This window comes from Ambystoma mexicanum, chromosome 12 (assembly GCF_040938575.1).
Source record: "Ambystoma mexicanum isolate Mex_15411 chromosome 12, UKY_AmexF1_1, whole genome shotgun sequence".
Classification (NCBI taxonomy): Eukaryota; Metazoa; Chordata; class Amphibia; order Caudata; family Ambystomatidae; genus Ambystoma; species Ambystoma mexicanum.
This window is the reverse complement of record NC_090936.1, coordinates 622,266,258-622,287,087: the sequence shown is the minus strand read 5'-3', so window position 1 is coordinate 622,287,087 and position 20,830 is coordinate 622,266,258. Positions and strand designations below refer to the sequence as shown.

General features: G+C 49.7%; 1 protein-coding gene and 1 pseudogene across 4 annotated transcripts in view; both read right to left on the bottom strand.

Annotated features, from left to right (window-relative positions):
• EEA1 (early endosome antigen 1) overlaps positions 1-20,830 on the bottom strand; it is a 1,786,886-nt gene that overhangs the window by 1,593,982 nt on the left and 172,074 nt on the right. The window lies entirely within an intron of this gene.
• LOC138513140 (ras-related protein Rab-6A-like) overlaps positions 1-20,830 on the bottom strand; it is a 34,727-nt pseudogene that overhangs the window by 13,864 nt on the left and 33 nt on the right.

Below are 20,830 nucleotides of genomic sequence, written 5' to 3'. Positions count from 1 at the left end.
CTTCTCGAATTGGACTTCGAGGTTCCTCACGGCCTCGGTCAGTTCCTCCTCCGAGGCTGACTCCGAGCTCGAGGAGGGCACCGTGCCCCCCCTTGCTTCTTCCATCATGGCGGCCACGACGATGGGCTGAAAAGAGGATTCCCTCCTTGGCGGCAGGGAAACTCTAGTCCCGGAGGCAGTCTCCGCTGGCGGTGTCTCTGCCGGCTTGGCCAGAGTCGCTGCGATAGCCTCGATAGAGGCCTTCGCCTGCTGGGTAGGGGCCTTCACCACCTTAGGGGCGTCCCGGGCCTTCTCCTTCGGGGGAGGGGCGACGCCTCGCTCCCCCTCTTCCGAGATCGGACGGGGCTTCTCCCGAAGCTTACCCGGGGTCTCAGACTTTCTCTTCCCCGAACTGGAGCGTTGGCTTGTGGTTGACGGTGCCGGGGAAGGTGCGCCCTGCCTGGCGACCGAAGAGCCCGACCTTTCGGCGCTCCCGGAGCCAGCGGACTCGCGGCGCTTGGCCTGGTGTTGGGCCCCTGTCGCTGGGGCGCCCGCACAGGACTTAGAAGCCCGCTCGGACCCTTTCTTCTTCTTCTCACCCGTCAAGCCCTTCTCCAACCAGCTTGCGAGACGGGATCGATGGTCCCTCATGGTCCGCTCCGACAAGTTCTTGCAGAACTGGCAGTCCTTCTCTACATGAGTCTTGTCCCCATGAAGACAGTAGAGGCATTGCGAATGTTCGTCTTCCTTAAACACATTCTGCAGCCCGCATCCAGGGCAGTTGCGAAACAGCTTCGGTCCGGGCGATGAACTCGCATCCTGGGCCATCTCGAAGCAGGCCGCAAATCTTCTGGAATCCTCCAAGAAGTTGATTCGACGATATCTTCACCCTTGAGGGGCGTAGGAAAATCCTGCAACGGGTAGCCGTTAACGGGAGTAGAAACGGTGGAGCTTGAGGCTCGATTAACCGGAAAAATGTGAAAATTCACCTGAAAAAGCGCGAAACACGCAGTAAAAGCTCGAGAGCTAAGCACGAGGACTCCCAACACTTGAACGTGCGGTAAAAATCTGAAGATGGCTGCCAGAGGCGGGGCTTAGGTAGAGGGCAGTCATTGGCTGTGGTCAGTATGACGCAGAGATCAGTGATTGGTTACTACTACGAAAGACAGATCAGAAACGAAACTGATACTGATTTTTTCTTTACCGAGGATTCCCAGCCTGACGACGGGGAATATTCATGAGCATGTGAATCCATGCCAGACCCCATGCTGGAGAACTAAGATTTTCTCAACTGGGGTGAGTTTACTTTGTAATTTGGGCTTTAGTTTTGGTTTCATTAGGATTCCCTTAAGTCTCAGGTAAAGGAGTGGGGAGAGCCTACCTATTCCCATGGATTCTTCAAGCTCCTGGATACTTATAAAGGACTCCTCCCTGACCAACTGACCAACTCTGCATAGGCCCGTGTCAAACCAGGGCTGATAGTGTTCATGGCCTGGGATTTCCTCTAAAACTAGTGTGGACCAGATGTGGCTCATGGGGGAGGGCCAGGAGGTCACCTTCTCACCGTGTCCCTTGCCCTCCAGCGCCTTCCACATTGTTGCTAGTATTGGGTGATCCCTAATTCTCCTTGGGAGCTTTTTCATCGGGACCCATAACCACTCACTCACTGTAACAGGGCTCAGGAGGGAGTTTTCAAGAAAGACCCATTGTTTGTTGGGGTCCTCTCTGAGGTGGGGGGCCAGGGTTCTGAGCTGGGCTGCTCTGTGGTAAGTTTGTAAGTCTGGGAGGCCGACCCCCCCTCTATCCTTGGGGAGGGCGAGTGTTTCATAACCTATTCTGGGTCTCTGGCCTTGCCATATGAATTTAGTTATGCGTTTTTTGGCTTCTTTAAGGAGTGCTTCTGGGGCTTCTAAAGGGAGCATCTGGAAAACGTACAGGACCCGGAGGAGGTTCATCTTTACGGCGTTTATCCTTCCCATCCACGAGCTTTGTCCCTTACCCCATGTCTCCATATCTTTGAATAAGTTGTCAAACAGCGGGGGGGCATTTGCCTGGCTTAGGTCTTCGTGGGGGCGGACAATGTTGATCCCCAGGTATTTAATCCCTTCGGTACGAATTTGGAACCCCAGGGGGGACAGTTCTGTGAGGTCCCTGTCTGCATCTGGGGCAAAGGGGAAGATCATTGACTTTCCTATGTTCATCCTGAAGCCTGAGAATTGGCCAAACCGTTCAATAACCCGAACGGCAGCCGGGACCGAACTAGTGGGTTCCCTCAGGTGGAGCAGTATGTCATCTGCATAGTGGCCGAGCTTGAAGGTCCGACCTCCAACGTCAATACCGTGGACCATCGGGGCACATCGGATGTACTCAGCGAGTATTTCCATGGTCATGGCGAACAGGATTGGGGAGTGGGGGCAGCCCTGCCTCGTCCCCCTTTGAAGGCTGAATGTTCATGAAAGGCGACCATTTACCGTGACTCTAGCAGAGGGGTCTGTGTATAAGGCCTTAACGGCTCACCTGATTCCCTCGCCAAAGCCCAGTTTGACAAGGACTCAGTGTAAAAACTCCCAGTCCACCCTGTCGAACGCCTTTTCGGCGTCGTTGGCCACCAGGACAGGGTTGTCTCCCTTCGGGGCCGCTTCCCTCATCAGGTGTAGGGTTTTTCGGAGGGTATCCGCCCCCTGTCTCCGCTGTATGAAGCCCAGCTGGTCGGAGTGGATGAGTACCGGCATATGGCTGTCTAGTCTCGTGGCTATGATCCTGGTGAACAGTTTAGCGTCCACATTCAGGAGGGAAAATGGTCTATATGACCGGCAGTCTGTTGGATCTTTGCCCTCCTTCGGGATCACGGTTATCAGTGCTTTGCCAAAAGACGGAGGCGCACTCCTGGTCCTCATGATATTTGTGAATAGGCCCGTCAAAAACCCTGCTAGTAGGCCTCCAAAGGCCTTTTAGAAGCCTGCGGTGAATCCGTCCTCCCCGGGGGCCCTGCCCAGCTTAACACCCGAAATTGCCTTGAGTACCTCCTCGCTCGTTATTGGGGCGTCTAAGGCTGATGCCTCTGGGGCGTCCATCACAGGTAATGTTACTCCTCCGAGGTATGCTCCCAGTGCCTCCGCCTCCACTTCCCCTTCCCTCCCGTAGAGTCTCATAAAACCCAGCAAATTCCTCCACTATTCCCTCGGGATCCGTTTTAGTCCCGTCATCCCTGCACGAGATCCTCGACACCCATCTATCTCTCCGTTGGCCCCGGAGTTTGGCCGCCAGCATGGCGTCAGCCTTATCCCCTTTTTCAGAATACCTTTGACCTTTTTCCCCATCTCCAATGCTCTCAGCTCTTGCCTTTTCTCTCTTGCATCCCCCAAGTCCCTTTCCCTCTCCTCATCACTCTTCCCTTCAGATCCCTCCAATGCTATTATCTCCACCCGTAGCCTATGAGCCAGGAGAGTCCTGGTCCTTTTTTTGGAAGCCCCCTCTCTAATCAGAACACCCCTCCAGGTCGCCTTTGCTGCCTCCCAAACTGTCTCTATGTTGACTTCCCCCGTGTTATTCAGTTCAAAATATTCATTGATCGCCTTCTCCATCTCCTCCTTAAAAACCACATCTCTTAGCAGGAAGTCATTGCATTTCCACAGGGATTCTCTGGGCTTCAGACCCAATACACTAATATCTGCCCAGACCATATCGTGGTCCGACCAGCTAACCGGGCGGATGAAGCAGGACTCCACTCGGCTCATGTTCTGGTGCCCCATGAAAAGGTGATCTATTCTCGTTCTGGTGCCATGGACCGCTGAGTAGAAGGTGTATCCCTTTCCCTCCGGATGCAATTCCCTCCATGTGTCCACGAGCCTGTAACCCCACATCAGCTCACGGAATTTCCCCTGGGGTCTACCCCCTCGGCTGCCTAGCGGGATGGCCCCTCCACTATGATCTAATTCCCGATTTGCCCACATGTTAAAGTCTCCACCCAGTATGAGGAGCCCATCTGTCCTGGCTATTATCTCTCCCATCGCCTCTTTGAGAAATTCAACCTGGCCCACATTAGGACAATAGATAGCTGCTAGGGAGACCCTGGAGTTGTGCAAGTCACCCAATATGATCATGGCTCTACCGTCCTCCCTCCCCCACCTGGTTACCTCTGTGAGTCTCTGGTTTCTCTGCAGGATGATCCTGACTCCGCTCTGTTTCGTGGGAGCGGATGCCCAGAAGGTCTTGCCCACGTGTGCTCCCGGGATGGCCCTCTCCTCTCCCGTAACCGTTCTAGTTTCCTGTACGAAGAGGATATCTATTTTAGCATTCTTCATTTCCCTCCCCACGAGGGAGCGCTTTGCTGGGGAGTTCAGACCCTTTACATTGAGTGAACCAATTCTCAGTGACTCAGCCCGGCCCCTATCCTCATTGTCTGCCATTGGGTCCTTGTCTTGTGTGTACCGTCTTCCCGGATCTGTGCTTGCTGCCGCCTTCCAATGTGGTTTTGAGACTGTGTGGATCCCCAAAATCCCCAACCCCAACTCCCTGCCTTCCCTCCTCCCCTCTCCCCCCCTTTGTCATGACACCTGCCAACGGGCAAGCCACCAGGGTGAATGCAAGTCCATCCACCGCAATCCCCTTGTTAAGCTCCGCGTCCCCGGCCGGGACTGTTTGATTCCATATCTCAGTTTCTCTAATAGCGAGCCTCTGACCACTTAGTCCCCTTCGGCTTCCGTTGTGGGGGTGTTTAGTTTTTGAATTTCCTTCGGCCCTTTATCTTCTTCTTTGTGGACTAGGTGTCATGATCTCTGCTTCCAAAAGGTCAGGGTTTTCCCAACTCCCTTGGAAGCAGATCCATAACCCAGGTTCCGAGTGCCAACCAGTCCCAATTGGGACCTTTTGGACCCAGTCCTGGCGCCAGTGGCACCAGGCTCATAAATATGCCCAGTCCCAGCGCTGGAAGCGCCGGGCTCATAATGCTTGGGTGGACTTACCTTCAGCAGACCATGCTGCTTACTTGCCTGCCAGTTGAGCCTCTGATCCTCTTCTGTTTGGAACTACTTTTCCTGTTGGGTGGGGCTGGAGCCACTCCCTAGATTCAGAACACTGGAACTCTTCTGGAAGGCAGGAACTCTTTTCTTACCAGGAACTCTTTTCTTACTTAGGCGTGGCTGTGGAAGGAGACACCTAAGCACTACAGGAGGCTATTTAAACCACACCCGGTGGATGAATCTTGCTTTGCGTTATTCTGCAACCTCTGCAGCAGAACGCTCATCGTGTCTTCTGCATCCGGTCCTGGGCCTAAGGAAAAAGGCTTACCATCCTGAATCCAGTCTTCAGCAACACCTATAAAGACAAGAAAGAACAGGTTAGCATTCCGGCATCTGAAAGGCAAAGGCTTACCATCCTGAATCCAGTCTTCAGCAACACCTATAAAGACAAGAAAGAACAGGTTAGCATTCCGGCATCTGAAAGGCAAAGGCTTACCTACTCTTCGTACGCTCCGGAGGCCTTCGGCGCTGCATCCCGCATCTGAAAGACAAAACAAGGTGCGTTTAAAGACATTGGGGAACTTTAATACTCACGTGCCATTACTCCTTTCCACATCTAATCCAGTGGGTATTCCGGCACCCTGCAGCCGCTCCGAACTCGTACCTGCAAAATAAAAAGACAGTTAGAGCGCATAGTGAAGCAGGCAACAAGCGCTTACTTACGTGCTTCCAGGCGCTTCTATTCATCACACGGGCTCCATCTTCAACTCACTTCAGCCCGTCATCCGCCATCGCCGGAACCCTGCAAAACAAGAGACATCATTACTAAAGACTTTAAAGACATTTGAATGACTCGAAACTTACCGTTCGTGCAGTAAACGACGGACAGCAGTCCTCTGAAGTCAAGAGGCCTGCGCTACCTATCCAGTGAAGAAACTGGTTACAGCACCCTGCCCCGAGGCAGATGGAGAGCTCGGCATTCACTTACCTAAGACATCTTACTCTACACGTCAGGCATACAGTGCACAGAGGTCCAGCCCAAAGAGCCAACCGGGTGCTACACATCACCTTTGAAGATACGGTAGTCGCCCAGTCAAGACCGGCGCCTCTGCGAGAATCAGGTGAGCGTTACACTAGGGGCCCTCCGGCTCCCTCCTGGCGCTCCGAGGCTCTTGCACCTCCATCTCGTTTCCTTCCTCTGTGGTATCCCCTTTGAGTACCTGCAGCACTTGGGATGCCTCCTTGCCGCTGGTCACTCTATAGTCCACTCCTGAGCGTTCGAAAGACAAGGCGAATGGGAAGGACCACCTGTACCTTACGTCCTGGCTGGTGAGCCACTGGGTGAGTGGCCGGCACTCTCTTCTGCGGGTAAGAGTGAAAGCCGAGAGGTCCTGGAAAATCCTCACTGTGTCTCCTTCGAACAAGAAAATCTACAGCCTCCTCGCTTTCTCGAGGACCTCCATTTTTTCTCTGTAACGGAGGAAGCGCACAACTATGAACCTTGGGCCGCCCCTCGCGCCACATCCCCCTCGGTGGGCTCTTTCCAGCTGGACTTCCTTGCCCCCCTCGAGTGTGAAGAGTTGGTTGATGAGGCCCTGAACCTTTCTCCCCACGTCTGCGGCAGTCTCGCCTCTGTTGAGTCACACCCATAATGCGCAGGTTGTTTCGGCGTTCTCTGTTCTCTAGGTCGTCCATTTTCAGGGCTATGTCCTCCTCTCCGATTTCTAGGTCCGTTAACCTCGCTTCGTATTTCATGTCTAACAGGTCCATTTGGAGGTGGTTATTTTCCATTCCCTCCATTTTTTTCCTCAAGCGTCTCCACTCTCCCCCTGAGATCAACTATAGAGGCTTGTATGTCCGTTCGAATCGCTTTTATCTCCTGGAGGATGTCCTTGAGGTCGTCCTTCATTAGCACTGCGGAGGGGGGGGGGTCGGCACTTGAAGGCATGGTGACTATGTGGTTCACCGAGGGGTGCGTTGGACCGGCGGAGGGAGCGGATAGCGCACGTGGGCTGGGTCGGTTCCAGGGCTCCGGTCTCTGGGTGCCCTTTGGAGTTAGGGTGGGGGGCGCCTCTCACCCTGCCTTAATGCCTTGAGGTTTCCTCTGGTCGTCTTGGGCCCTCCCCGCTTCCGCAGAGGGAAGCTCATATGTGGGGGGGGGACCCCGGTGATGGCTCAGGTCCTCATGAGGGGGGCTAAGATTGTGATTGGGGCCTGTTTCCCCAGATTCGTCACAGCTGAAATGTTCCGGGGGGACCCCTGTATTCCAGGGGGGGGGGAGGCCGTGCCAGCTTTTACGGGGTGAGTTGCGCTGGTCCGTGCCCGAAGGGCGCCGGAAGGGGGGCCAAACACAGTCCGCCGAGTCTCAAGAATCAGTTCTCCCCCCTGCGCTCCTCACCTTCTTCGGGCTGTCGAGGGCCGTCACACGTCCATTGTGGGCCCGGACCCCTTCACCGGCGGCTCCTTTTTGAGTAGGCCTCCGTGCGCGGGGGATGGGTCGGGAGGCTCCCAGAGTCCTGATTTGCTGCTGGTGGTCCGCACCGGAGCGGTTCTTGGTGGTGGGGGGCTCCCCCCAGGACACCCCACTCGTCCCTGGCCCCGCGCGATGTCCACACACCACCGGGGCAGAGCTCTGGGGCCCGCTCGGCGTCCGCGCACGGTGGGGGGCGTGCTCCGGCATCCTCCTCCTGGTGTTATGGGCGCGGGCCGCGGAGGCGACGACCGGCAGCTCCAGGCTCCGCAGAGGGTCCGGCCGAGGCCTGGGGCACCGCGAGATGTGACGCCCCCAGTGGCTCCGCTGCACGGCCTCCGAAAAGGTGTCCTCTCTGTTGCTTGGCGAGGGGGGCCTCAGATCGGGGCCAGGCTGTATCCACTTTCGGAGGAGCGATCGATTCATTGGGCCGCTGCCGCGGAGGCGCACTCTCCCGTCGGGGTTACTCCAAACTCCCGACCGGGGATTGGCTCAGAGTGCTAGGCCCTGCAGTGGTGGAGGAGCGCTGGTCTCACACGTCCAGCATGCTCCGCGCCCCCCTGGCGGTCTCCCGAAAATAGTTCACCCCTTTTGAGGCACTCCGGCAGAAATTTCAACTCCCACAGACTGAATACTACCACTATACACAATTTACCCATGCACTGCACAGAAACATACCCTCAATAACAGATATGCCTCAATGCACCCCCCTAGAACGCAATCTCTTGATAGAAGGGGTGCCCGCCAAGGTCACGTCCACTCTGTACAATGCCATAACAGCCTTTGCCACTCCGGAACTGGCCACTCTTAAACAGAAATGGGAGGTAGAGGTGGGCACAATTGACCCGAAAGATTGGATTCCAGCTATAATGCACCCAAGGGACATAGCAATTGCCTCTAGAATCCACCTGATACAACTTAAGATGCTGCATAGAGTATTACCCAAGGGTTGCGCTATATCGATGGGACCGAGCTCCCAACCCAAAGTGTTCACAATGTCGGGAGGGAGAAGGAACCTTCATGCACATCCTGTGGGAATGTCCTCAAATTAGGAGTTACTGGCAGCAATGCTGCAATAAATTGACAGAAACACTGGGGAAAGAGGTACCGATGGACCCCAAGCTACTATTGTTGGGTATTCCCGACGAACACATTACTAACAAATGGGAGAAACTGTTTGTCTTCATGGCAGTCGGACTGATTAAGAGAAACATAGCCCGCCTGTGGGGCTCACCGGAGAAACCAGTGTTAGCCCAATGGATTGTAGATATGGACATATGTGCTAAAGTGGAACACCAAATATATACAGCCTATGGCTGTCCTGCGAAAGCCACAAAAATCTGGGGCAAATGGGAGGGGAACTAATAGGAGCGCTCGAGACGTTGCGATAAGGGAAAGAGCCAACTGCTTTGGTCTGATTTGATAGTATCCTGCTATTCTTATTGTACGGTTGATCTTCTACTTCTAGCCGCAAAACGAACAGCTGTAAGGAAGTGTACGTTTTGTTCTATGGTTTATGTATGTTTTCCGAAATAATAAAAAGATTTATAAAAAATAAAAAAAAGAATCCAAGTGTGTGTAAATCCTATTGCCAGTGTGTAAAAATCTAGAAGAGGAACTGGCCTAAACCCACATTGCCAAAGCCAAAGAAGTGAAAGAGTGAGAGAAAACCATCAGCATTTGGTTAATACAGGAGTGGGGAAACAAGAGTGTCAGGAAAGCTGCCCTTCTGACAGAAGATAGTCAGGAGGAGTGGAGCATAACCTGCATTTTGTGTGGCACTCACAGGTGTGGAACAAACAGCACAAATGTGTTTGTCATCCCAAAAGTAGTAGTTAAACTTAATGTTGTGGAATAGCAAAACACATTGCTAAATTGTTTGAAGCTAACCTTTACCACAAAGTACTTTTAGTAGTTAGTAGATGTTAGGGAGAATTCTCAAAAATGTGCTAATAACCTCCACCTTAGAGACCCCCAGCAACTTTGCTGGATTTTGAGGACTTGATTTTTTTACCTGGAGAGGGTGAGACCCCTTTTCCCACTCATGTATTTTTATGTGAATTTATACACTGTTTCTTTTTGGTTATGAAGTCTAACCAACTCCATAGGCATCATCTTTTACAATTGTGTCACAAAGCACTGTCAGTGCAGTGCCACAGGGAAGTCTTCTAGATTTCCCAAGGTTTAAATATCTTCTCTGGGATAAACTACTGTTTCCCAGAACAGTAAAGTGAAATTGACTTTACTTAGCATTGTACTTGCTAGACCCAGCACACCCTATTGTACAATAGAGTGCTGGAGGGGTTACTTAGTATCCTCTGTGTCTAACCGTATGTCTAGTCTTATGTTACCCTTTCCTCAATTGACTGGCTGGTGGCAGTGGTTTCATTTTGAACTACTTTGCTTTGAATTTATCGCAACTGTTCGCGGCTCTGGTAAAGTAACAGCGGGAGCCATCTTTTTCAAAATGGCGTTCAGCCATCTTTGCAAAAGTGGTCCCGGTCTGTTTTTTGCCATGTCTTTGTAGAAAGGTCCTTCTAGAGATGTTCTCTGCGGGCCAAACCAGGTTTGGTCTCTTTGTTCATTTCACCTTTGGCTGGGTTTCTGGAGTGAAACCCACCTCTGGCTCCAGAGTGTCTGGGGTAGGCAGGAAGTGAGGGAGGTGCCCGAAACTCCCTTTGCTTAAGTCTCATAGGAGACCCAAAAGCACTCTTTGGTGATTGGCTGGCTGACTGTCCGGTAAGGACAGCCATCCTGCTGGGTGAGTGGCAGCTTGGCTGGAATGAATGGGAGAGAACTGAATAAAAGGCGAGTCTTTTACTTGGAAGGCAGAGTCGACCACTGGATGAAGGAACCGAAGAAGAGCTTGAAGAGGACGACTGCTGCAACTCCTGGACCGCTGGTTTGCCCGGTGAAGTCCTGTTGCAGTGACTACTTGCCAAGTTCGCACCGACAGAGAAGCCCCTGCAAGGAGGACTTCTCCCTTTGAGTTGGTGGGACCAATCAACTCCAACGTAATCCACCTGGACACCCATCTCAGAGCTGGTTGAATTTCCACAGAGTTGCTGCAGGAAACCGTATAGCCAGGGAGAGGGACACCAGATTGTGTGTGTTACTTTTAAGCTGGCCTAAAGCTTTTGAAAGATCCTCCGGAATCCCACAAAGCAGGACTAACCAAGCGTGAGCCCCCTCAGCAAAGTGAGGGACACCAGAAGCAAGGACAGTCCACCTCGACAGCCAGGAACCGCGCTTATTGCTATTTGCTGTACCGCAAGGAGGTGAAACGCGAAACAGCCACTGAAAGTAAAGTTTGCCAGTTGGCAGTTTTGATGGTGCCAGTACAGTGCAGGAGACCCCCGACCTCCTCCCTCTTGTCCCCGCGACTGAGGCCCAGGAACAGGGAGATCTGCAGAGCTGCACAAGAACAGAAGTCATCAGATGCATCTTTTCCTCTTTACCAAGGTACTGTAAGATAAGTCTAAGAGAACTTACCTCTTATGGTAGATGTGCTTGTAACTTCCACAACTGACAAGCCTAATCAGCTTGTGGCCCTACATTTGATTCTTTTTTTCATCAAAGACTCCTAAGAACTTGTGCAAAGTCTTTTCCATTACTTACCAGAAGCGCTTTATCCTATCCAAGACTTTTGCCCATCGACTTTGGCTTAGCCTATTAAATTGAATGACTTCTAGTGAACTTTAAAAGTATCTGCATTGCTTAAGACTATTTGTGGTCTCTTGTGTTCTAATAACCTTTGCCTTTTACCAACTTTTAAAGAGTATTCTGAATGCCAACAGTAAGGTATTAATGTCCAACACCCTTGTTACTGAAGTCACCTGTGGGTGTAGGTTGTGTCTGTGGGCCATGCCAAAAGGGCCTTGTCTGATTCAGAAACTCAAAGTGTACAGTATTGAAGTATATTTGTGTGTTACTATTCTGTTGCTCCCTTCTGAAGAAGGCTTTATAACTGGCGGATAAATAAATTATTAATTGTTTATGCAAGCAACCTTGAGTGTAAGAGTTTATTTAAATACCTGTAACTGTGAATCTTTGTGTAACTCCACTACAGCTCACATTTCCCCTCTCGAGATAAGCCTGGCTGCTCAACACGTCACCAAAACTGTGTAGTACAAGCTTATACCAAAGGTTGGGTTGCCTATCCCTGTAGTCCTAGTTGTTTGTAGTGTTCCCAGAGGGTACTCCATTCACACTTTGCCTAACACTAGATCTGGCAGGAGAGTATGCCACGAAAAATAACCTTGTAGTGGTAGACCTGGCAGGTGAGTGTACCAGGTGGAAGTACTGTGGTTACAAGTATTGAGGAAGAAGTGTAAACACTGCTATTGTATTTTGTGAACTGTTGCAGAATCGTCCTGGCAAAAGAAAATGTTTCATTGCTCCTAAAGAACTGTGGAAATGTTCTTGTTTTATGAGAAGAAGTTGTATTGAACACTTTATCAGAAGTGGAAAGATGAAAACGTGTTGAACATTGTGAACCGTTAGTGGCGTTTGTTGGAAAAAGAAGAACTTTACTGGAACTTTGTTGTGAGACAGGATTTCCTTATCTTTTTGGAATTGTTGAAAAAGATCCTGTGAATCTGGGGAAGTGGAACTTACCCATGTTATAAGGAGAAACAGTTACCAGGTTGTGAACATAACTGTTGTTTCTGTTATATTGGAACTGCCATATGTTGCCTTGTTAAATTTGTTATATGTATAAGCGGGAGGGACAGAAACCTTTTGTTAGAGAGTTTCCTTTAGTTTATTTTGATAGGTAGGGAAATCCTCGTCAGGGTAGGAATAGTGAGGCGTCTATCCAACCCTTTGAGCTAATAAAATGGCATTGTTTGAAAAACCTTCACAAAGTTGTCTGCCTCACATTTCTGACCGCTCATAATACGAGGTGACCCAAAGGATGCATGAAGATCAATTCATCAAGAACAACAAAGGACTATGACAATCCGCCAGGGCGTGACTGGCAAAATTGTATGAGAATAGAAGGACTGAAGATTTCATCAAGCCCAGCCGGGATAGACAGCAAGTGCGAGCAGGAGTTTTGAACCCTGTCGGCTGACCGCAGAAGCAGAACAGCGCAGGACACCAGCGAGATGGTGAGCGAGTTCTGTGTGGGTCCAGCTGGAGCTGACCTGTATGCAATGCAGGAAGGAGAAGCCGAGCAGTCCAGGAGAGCACAGAGCTGCTGTGCTGCTGCAGAGGTGAAGAAAAGCAGCCCGAAGAGCCAGAGAGATGCACCCCAGTCCCAGGAAGTCCATTGGCATACGGAAATCCCCAAAAAGGTAACGGGAGGTACGAGAGACACAGGGCAACACTGGGGTGGAAGAGAGACAGACTCGAGAGGCTCTCCCCTGACCCAGTAGTAACAGTCAAACTACTGGGAAGAGCACATAGAGCATCAGAGGGGAACAACCTCATTGCAGTGGCCTCTACAAGCTCACTGATGACAGAGAAGGGACTGGGACACTAGTACCAGTATATTGACTTTGCCAATACCAGGAGAAGGGAGTCATTTTCCTGGTTCTGAAAGTTGAAAGAAACTGAAAGACATTTTACCAAGAGACGCCAGGGGAAGTGAGCCACTCCCCTGGGCTTTGGTATGAACTATTATTTTAATTATTTGTTTATTGTGTTTCAGTACAAAACTTTACACAAAACATTCAAAAATATGTTATAATATACAAAATATCAAAAGAAATCACGTCATAAAATCGTTAATAGAATTACATCACATGTTCTTGCAAAGCATGCCAGGGGAAAGACAGTCATTTCCTCTAGCAACCTTTTCTTTTTTTAAATCAAAGAACATTTACTGAACTACCAGGAGAAGGAAGTTATTCTCCTGGAGAAGGAACTTTTCTGTGGACTTATTCTTAGTTGCAGTGTAAGGGATAGAAGAAGGTTATGACACAAGACAGTGGAGTTTGATTTTTACATTCCGACAGCCCATTTTTAGTATTAATGCACAGAAAGGTCCGGTAGCCCATCTACCAAGAACGAACATGGTCAAATAACCTGTTCTATGGGAAGGTGCCCACTCGGGAGGGTCTACAACCACGTTTTAGCTCACTGTAACTTTCACAGAGGAGAAATATCCATTTGCACATCAATTTTTGTCCCACCCACAAGGGCAGTCCAGCACGAAATGCTGGGCAATTCTTCTCTGAAGAAGACCCCAGACGCGCGTTTCGGCCTAGTTGGGCCTCATCAGTGAGGTGAAGCTCTGCCTCCATAAGCACAGTGAGCAAGGGTGCAGTGAGCTAAAACGTCATGCTTGTAGACTCTCCTGAGTGGAAGAAAGTCCACATAACAGGGTATTTGACCCATGTTCGTTCTCAGTAGAGGGGCTCCCACACTCCTTTGCATTTTTGTTATTAGATTGAGGTAGGGAACAACGCCCCCCTCTTTGTAGATAGGGATAGCGAGGGTTTCTTTTGATAAAAATAAAAAAGTCTTTGCCAACCACCAAGCTACCTTTGTGTCAGCTTCCTTCTCTGATAACCTTTCACTGGTCCATTTTGTATTAGGTCAAAGTTGACCTACTTTCCCCATGGATAAGAATCAGTGATCTACTATTAGGGTGGGCTCTTTGAAAATGGTGTTTCGTCCACTTCCAGAGGCATTTCTCCTGTTGATCAGCTCTCCAAAGACTCCTTGCCTGGTTGGTGATGAGGTTTGCTACAGTATTTTATGTAGTTGACTCATTCTCCTTTATACTGCTTTCCCTAACAGGTAGAACTTTGAGGATTTTGCTCAGGTGGTGTAGCTATAAATTAAATGAGTGCATTCCTGAATGGTAATCAGGACCCGCTGTGACCTGCCTTTGTATGGATGGGTCTTAATATTTTTCTTGTGTTTAGACTGCTAATCAGGACTTATTTTTCCTACTTTTTAGTTAACAGTGGCTGTATTTAACTTCAGGCAAGTTCTGTGGTGCTGTCTTGCAAGTGGCCCAATTCAAAGATGAGAAATTGTAGCTGGTGAAATAATTTAAATGCATTAGATATATTTTGTTGTTCACAAAGTGTTTTGCATAGGCATACCCTATTGAACGGGTTTAGTTGGGCCCCTAGTATGGGCTGGTACTCTCTTGCATGCCTTTTCAGTTAGAGGAGGCGGTCAGAGACCGGTGGCTTCCTTAACGTTCCAGTTAGTGGCTTTAAGAGCCTCTGCAGATCTTGGTTGTTTCCCACACTGCCCAAGACAAAATGCACATTTTCAGAGGTATTCGCTCAGTGTCTCTGGGCTGCTGTTTCATCTTGCAATACATTAGACAGCTATTCAGGGGCGGAACAAGCCTCGACATTTCAGGGGGGGCTTTATGGCACTTTTGAAACCTGGTAGAAAGATGCACCATAGAATGCTTGCACGGTCTACTGTCTCCCTTTTGCTGAGCTCAGGAGGCTGAATTGCTGCTGTACTTTCCATTTGCCCACCTAGATGCATCGTTCACCCCAATTCAAAGGCATTTCATTTCACAAAAATGCGAATCATTGGAACAGACCTCCAAACAGACCGCCAATCTATATAGACTCTGTCCCCATCCTGCTATTGAGGGAGCCCTAGCTGTTTATACACATACTTCAGGTTTCATATGTTCTTTGTTCCTTTCTGTACCTATGGATTGCACCAGTTATTCAAATTTTAGCATTAGGCTGATTAACTCTGTTCATGTAGTGGCTCTATTAACGATTAAGGATAAAAAAAACATCCTTTATTTCTTCCTTTAAGCCTGCATAAATTCTGTGGAGTCAGATATGTCCGCCCACTGTGCTACCACTTGTAATTGTTGCAATTTAGCAATTTATGTCAAGAAATCTATAGAGCCCCATCTGAACATAGGTGGTTTCATATGGGCTGTTTGTGTTACTAGTTTTTGTTTAAACATGGTCTTCAATTGTGCCAAGAACACACAGTAATCTAGCAACCATGTACTTTTCCAAAATGAAAGGCGTGGACGAAACAAATTCCTCCTTTCATAAAAATGATAGCATGAAGGCAATGTTGGCATCCCTGGAACTGAATTGCTGCAGTTTGGTACCACTTTGCAGACCATCACTGCGAACCCCAAAATTGAGACTTTTTAAAGCCCCTTTTCATTGCATATATGTGGAGGGATGGGTTAAGTTGATAATAAATGTGGGAGGGGCTGTGTATATGGGATACATTACTCACCGTAATCGTATTTCTGATGCTTGTATCTGCTTAGATTCACATGCTGTGCATAGGCCGACATCTAGTGGAAGCTGTGGAGTATTAGTTTGTTTTTTGAAACTCGAAAATGGGCGTCGACACAGGGCGTGCCAGTAATACTATCCCTAGTGTGACGTCCATTGTACCCATGATCCCTCACGCGTCTAGGACCCTCAGATTGTATTTTTTCTGACATGAGGTAGCATGAGGAGTAGCGCAAGTACAGATTATCCAAGCAGATAGGTAGAAAGATAAGACTACAAGCATCCATGCGCCTTCTCTCAGAGGGGAGGAAGGGTGGGTCGCATGTGAATCGAAGCAGATACAAGCATCAGAAATACGAATACGGTGAGTAATGTATCCCTTCTGAGGCTTGTGGAATCTGCTTAGATCACATGCTGTGCATAGATTTGCGAGCAGTGTTAGAAAAAGGAGGTGGGATGTGAGAAGGATCATGAGCAGATAAATGTCTTAGAACCTCTTGTCCCACTTGTGTATCTGTCTTGGAATGGGTGTCAATGCAGTAGTGCTGAGTAAAAGTGTGAATAGAGCTCCAAGTAGCTGCTTTGCAAATGGTGTCAAGGGGTACATTTGCAATGAAAGCCAGAGTGGCCCCAATGCCTCTTGTAGAGTGGGCTCTTGGCGTGAAAGGCAGGGTTTTTTCCAGAAAGGGAGTAACACAGCTGGATACAATTTATAATCCATTTAGAGATGGCACCTTTAGAGATGCAATCTCCCTCTCTGCCTGTAGCTACGGAGACAAACAGTTGGTCTGTTTTCCTTAGCGGTCTGGATTTGTTTACATAGTATAGGACCGCCCTACGCACATCTAGGGTGTGTAGTTTCACCTCAGCCGAGCTTTGGGGCTTTTGGAAGAAAGCCGGAAGCTCGATGGACTGGTTAACGTGGAATTTAGAAATAAACTTCAGTGAGAACCTAGGGTGTGTACGTAAAACAAGTTTATCTTTATGAACAGTAAAGAAAGGATCCTGCACTGACAGATCCTGAATTTCACTGACCCTTCTTATAGATGTTATGGCTACTAAGAAGGCAGTCTCATAAATCAGGTGTTTGAGACTGCTTTTATGCATGGGCTCGAAAGGGGGGGCCCATGAGTTTAGATAGTACCACATTAAGGTCCCATCCTGGTGGTGGGTTAGAAATTGGAGGGTGAAGTCTCTTTACTCATTCCATGAAGGCTTTAACCACTGGTACTTTCCACCACAACACCTTGTTATGGGAGGTGGTGTATGCTGACAGAGCTGCCAGGTGTACCTTCAGTGAATTAAATACCAACACTGCGTTCAGCAGGTGGAGCATGTAGGTGACAATAGTGGAAGGAGTGCAATCAACTGGGTTGATTTGCTTATTCTGGCACCAGATAACAAATCCTTTCCATTTGTCAAAGTAGCAGTGCCTCGTGTTAGGCTTCCTAGATTCTTTTAGGATGTCCATACATCTCTGAGGTAAATTGAGATGTCCAAACTCTATGACCTCAGGAGCCATGCTGCCAGGTTCATTGATTTGGGTTTAGGATGCACTGCCTGACCTCGGTGCTGGGACAGTAGGTTGTACCAGCACGGGAGTTTGATGGGTTCGCACAACGCTAATCTGCGTAAGTGTGGGAACCACGGTTGCCTCGCCCACATGGGAGCAACTAGGACGAGCGTCATCAATTCCCTGTGCATCTTGTTGACCACCTTCCTGATGAGAGGGTTTGGTGGAAAAGCATACTCAAACATCCCTGACCAGTTCATCCACAGGGCGTTCCCCTGGAAGTCTGGTTGGGGGAACCTGGATGCAAATCCTGGGCACTGTCTGTTTTCGCTTGTGGCGAATGGGTCTATAGTGGGGAAACCCCACTGAGAGAAGAGATCTTCCACGAAATCTCTGTGTAGACACCATTCGTGTTCTTCTGGGAGGGGATATCTGCTCAAAGCGTCCGCCAGAGTATTGAGATACCCTGGAACATGTTGAGATGACAGGTAGCTGTTCCGTCTGAGTGCCCATATCCAAATTTTCTGGGCAAGCTTGGACAGATTTGGCGAACAAGTCCCTCCCTGCTTGTTCAGGTAAAACATTGCTGTAGTGCTGTCTGGCTGTCTGTCAGGATCTGCACTGACAGGTTCAACAGGTAGGGCTTGAACGCTTGAAGTGCTCTGAATACTGCCAGAAGCTCAAGCAGATTGATATGATTCTTGGCCACGGAGTGAGACCAGAGACCCTGAGCTGTGTGGTGGAGAAGGTGGAGGTGGGCTCCCCACCCTGACAGGGATGCGTCTGTTTTGACTACAGCCTGTATCTCGGGATGGTAAAAGGGTTTCCCCTTTGACAGGTTTTCTCTTGTCCACCAGTGAAGACTTTGTACAAGTGTTGGCGAAACGACCACTAGATCGTGCAACTGAACACTTGCCTGAGACCACTGTTTTGCCAACCATTCTTGCATGGGACGCATGCGCAGGCGCGCGTGGGGGACCAGGTAAATACAGGACGCCATCATGCCCGGCAAACGCATCGATTTGCGCACTGTTATCTGGCGACCGGCCTGATACAGCGTAATTTGCAGCAGTAGATTCCGAATTCTTTCCTCTGATGGAAAGGCCAACCCCTCTTGTGTGTTTAGGACAGCTCCTAGGAACTGTTTGGAGGTGCTTGGCACCAGACTTGACTTTCTCGTTTATGGAGAAACCCAATTCGAAGAGGAGGTCGATAGTTCTCTGAATGTTTGATCTGGAAATTTCTGGGGTCTCCCCCGTGATGAGCCAGTGATCCAGGTAAGGGTACACTGGGATTGCCTCCCTGCGTAGGTGTGCCGCCACCACCGCCAGTACCTTGGTGAATACCCTTGGAGCCGAGGCTATACCGAAGGGCAGTACCTTGAACTGGTAGTGCTGACTGTCCACCTTGAAGCGCAAGAATCTTCTGTGCTCTGGGAACAAGGAAATATGAAAATAGGAATCTTTCTTGTCCAATGTTGCCATGTAATCCCCCAATGTTGCCATGTAATCCCCCCTTTTTATCGGAGGGGGATTACCTCTTGGAGAGTAGTCATGCAACATGTTTGGGGCTTGACATACTTGTTTGCAGGCCGTAAATCCAATACTGGGCGCATTGTCAAATCTTTTTTTGGCACAAGGAAGTAAGTTGAATAAATACCCTTGTTTACCTGGTGTCCCGGGACAAGTTCTATCGCGTCCTTTGCTAGAAGATAGGCGATCTCTTCGAGGAGGATCTTCTGGTGGTCTAAGAAATGTACCTTTTGACGTGGAGGGTGGTTTCGGGGACGCTCTAACAGTTCTATGAAGTATCCTGCAGACACTGTGGACAGCACACATCTGTCTGATGTGATCCCTTCCCAAGCTTGGGTGAAGTTGGAAATGCGTCCCCCTACTGGGGATGCATGAGAAGGGACCCTGAACGGAATGTCACTGCTTTGCGGGAGGCGTGTCGCTGCCTTTATTGGGGCTGCCTCTACCCTTACCGCGTCCCCTTTTGTTACCCCTGCCATAACTTTGGGTAGACTGCTGGTTGTTATTCCATGGTGTACCCTGCCCCTGGGAATAGTTGGAGCCTCTTTGTGAATTTTGCCCGTGTGGGTGACGAAAATTGCCATTCCCTCTTTGATTAGGGGGTTTGTTGGATAACTGGCCCAGGGATTTGAAAGTCTCGTACTCATCTTTGGCATTTTTTTAATGCGTCCTATACCGCCTTGCCAAACAGTAGATCAGGCTCCACCGGTTTGTCTATTAAGGATGCTTGTGTTTCGGGTTTAAACGCAGATTGTCTTAACCAAGCATGCCTTTTGATAACAGTGCTCTCTGCTATCAGCCTGCCGGCGTTATCCGCGGCATCAAAGGTTGCTTTAAGGATGCAACCGGACACGGCTCTTCCCCTCCAACGCAACCTGTGCCAGCTGGCTTTTTAAAGGTTCCGGGGCGGAGTCTATGAATGCCGCAACTTCTTCCCACTGATGGCAGTTGTAACTCGCCAGCAGGGTGGTGGAGCTGGCAATCCTTGCCTGGTAGGCAGAAGTGGAGGCTACCTTCCTTCCCAACCCATAGATCTTTTTGCTCTCCTTGTCGCGGGGAGCTTCAGACGATAAGGGTGTTCCCGCCCTATTTCGGTATTAGTCACTACCAGGGAGTCAGGTTTCAGTTGTCTCCTTATGTACAGCGGGTCTGACTGGGCTGCCCTGAACAGTTTTTCGATCCTGGGTTTTACTGCCCTGGTGAGGTTGGGATTGAGAAGGGAAGGGTCTATTCTCCTTTGTATAGACTTGAGAATAGGGATGGCCTGGGCAACGGGTCTCTTTTCTCCCACTAGTTCCTCGGCAAAGTCCCTCTCCTCCTGTGCTCCCTGAGTATCTATACGGAAGTGTTCTGCCGCTCTAGACAAAACCTCATTTAAGAGAGGATGGTTGTCGATAGGAGAGTCGGTAACCAGAGGTTCTTTGCCTACTGGGGTGTCTACTCTGTAGGCTCCTGGGTCATCCTCGTCCTCCTCTTGGTCCTCGTCATCCCCATAGTAATCCATCCAAGTTTGGTCGTCCAACGTGGCCAATTCTGGATCTACATCTAATGGATCCTCATCATACTGAGAGTATGGCTGTACGTAGAAAGGGTCAGAAGACCGACTTTGCGTTAGTGCCTCAACTCGAGGTTTCTTACCAGGGGGTTGCGGGTCCCTAGACCCTGAGGGAGTAGCCCCGTCAGGGGTATAGGAGAGGAAGTGCTCTGGATTCTTGTCATAGAAGTCTGCTAGGGATGACATTCTAGACATAACTCTGTCTATATCCTCACTTGACCATTCTTTAGAGCTGGGATTACCCTTTCCTGGGAGGGTTTCCCTGCGATATCCTGGCATTGTGCAGGGGACTTGGATATTTTTACAGAAGACTGTGGGCCTCATTACACGGACGGCGGTAAGGGTTAACGGTCACCATTAATGGTACCGGTGACCGTTAACCCTTACCGCCTTACTACGAGGTCCCTTTGCGGGTTGGAGAATTTAACGCCTGCTTTTTGCAGGCGTTAAAAACCAACCCGCAAAGGGACCAGGGAGCTAATTACGGTACCGCAATTTGCGGTGCCGTAATTAGCACCTTCCCCATTCCCATTATGCCCTATGGGGCAAAAATGGGAATGGGGAAGGGCAATGGGGGAAGGGGGAATTACCGCCCCAGCAACCTTGGAATAGGGCGGTAATTCCCCTT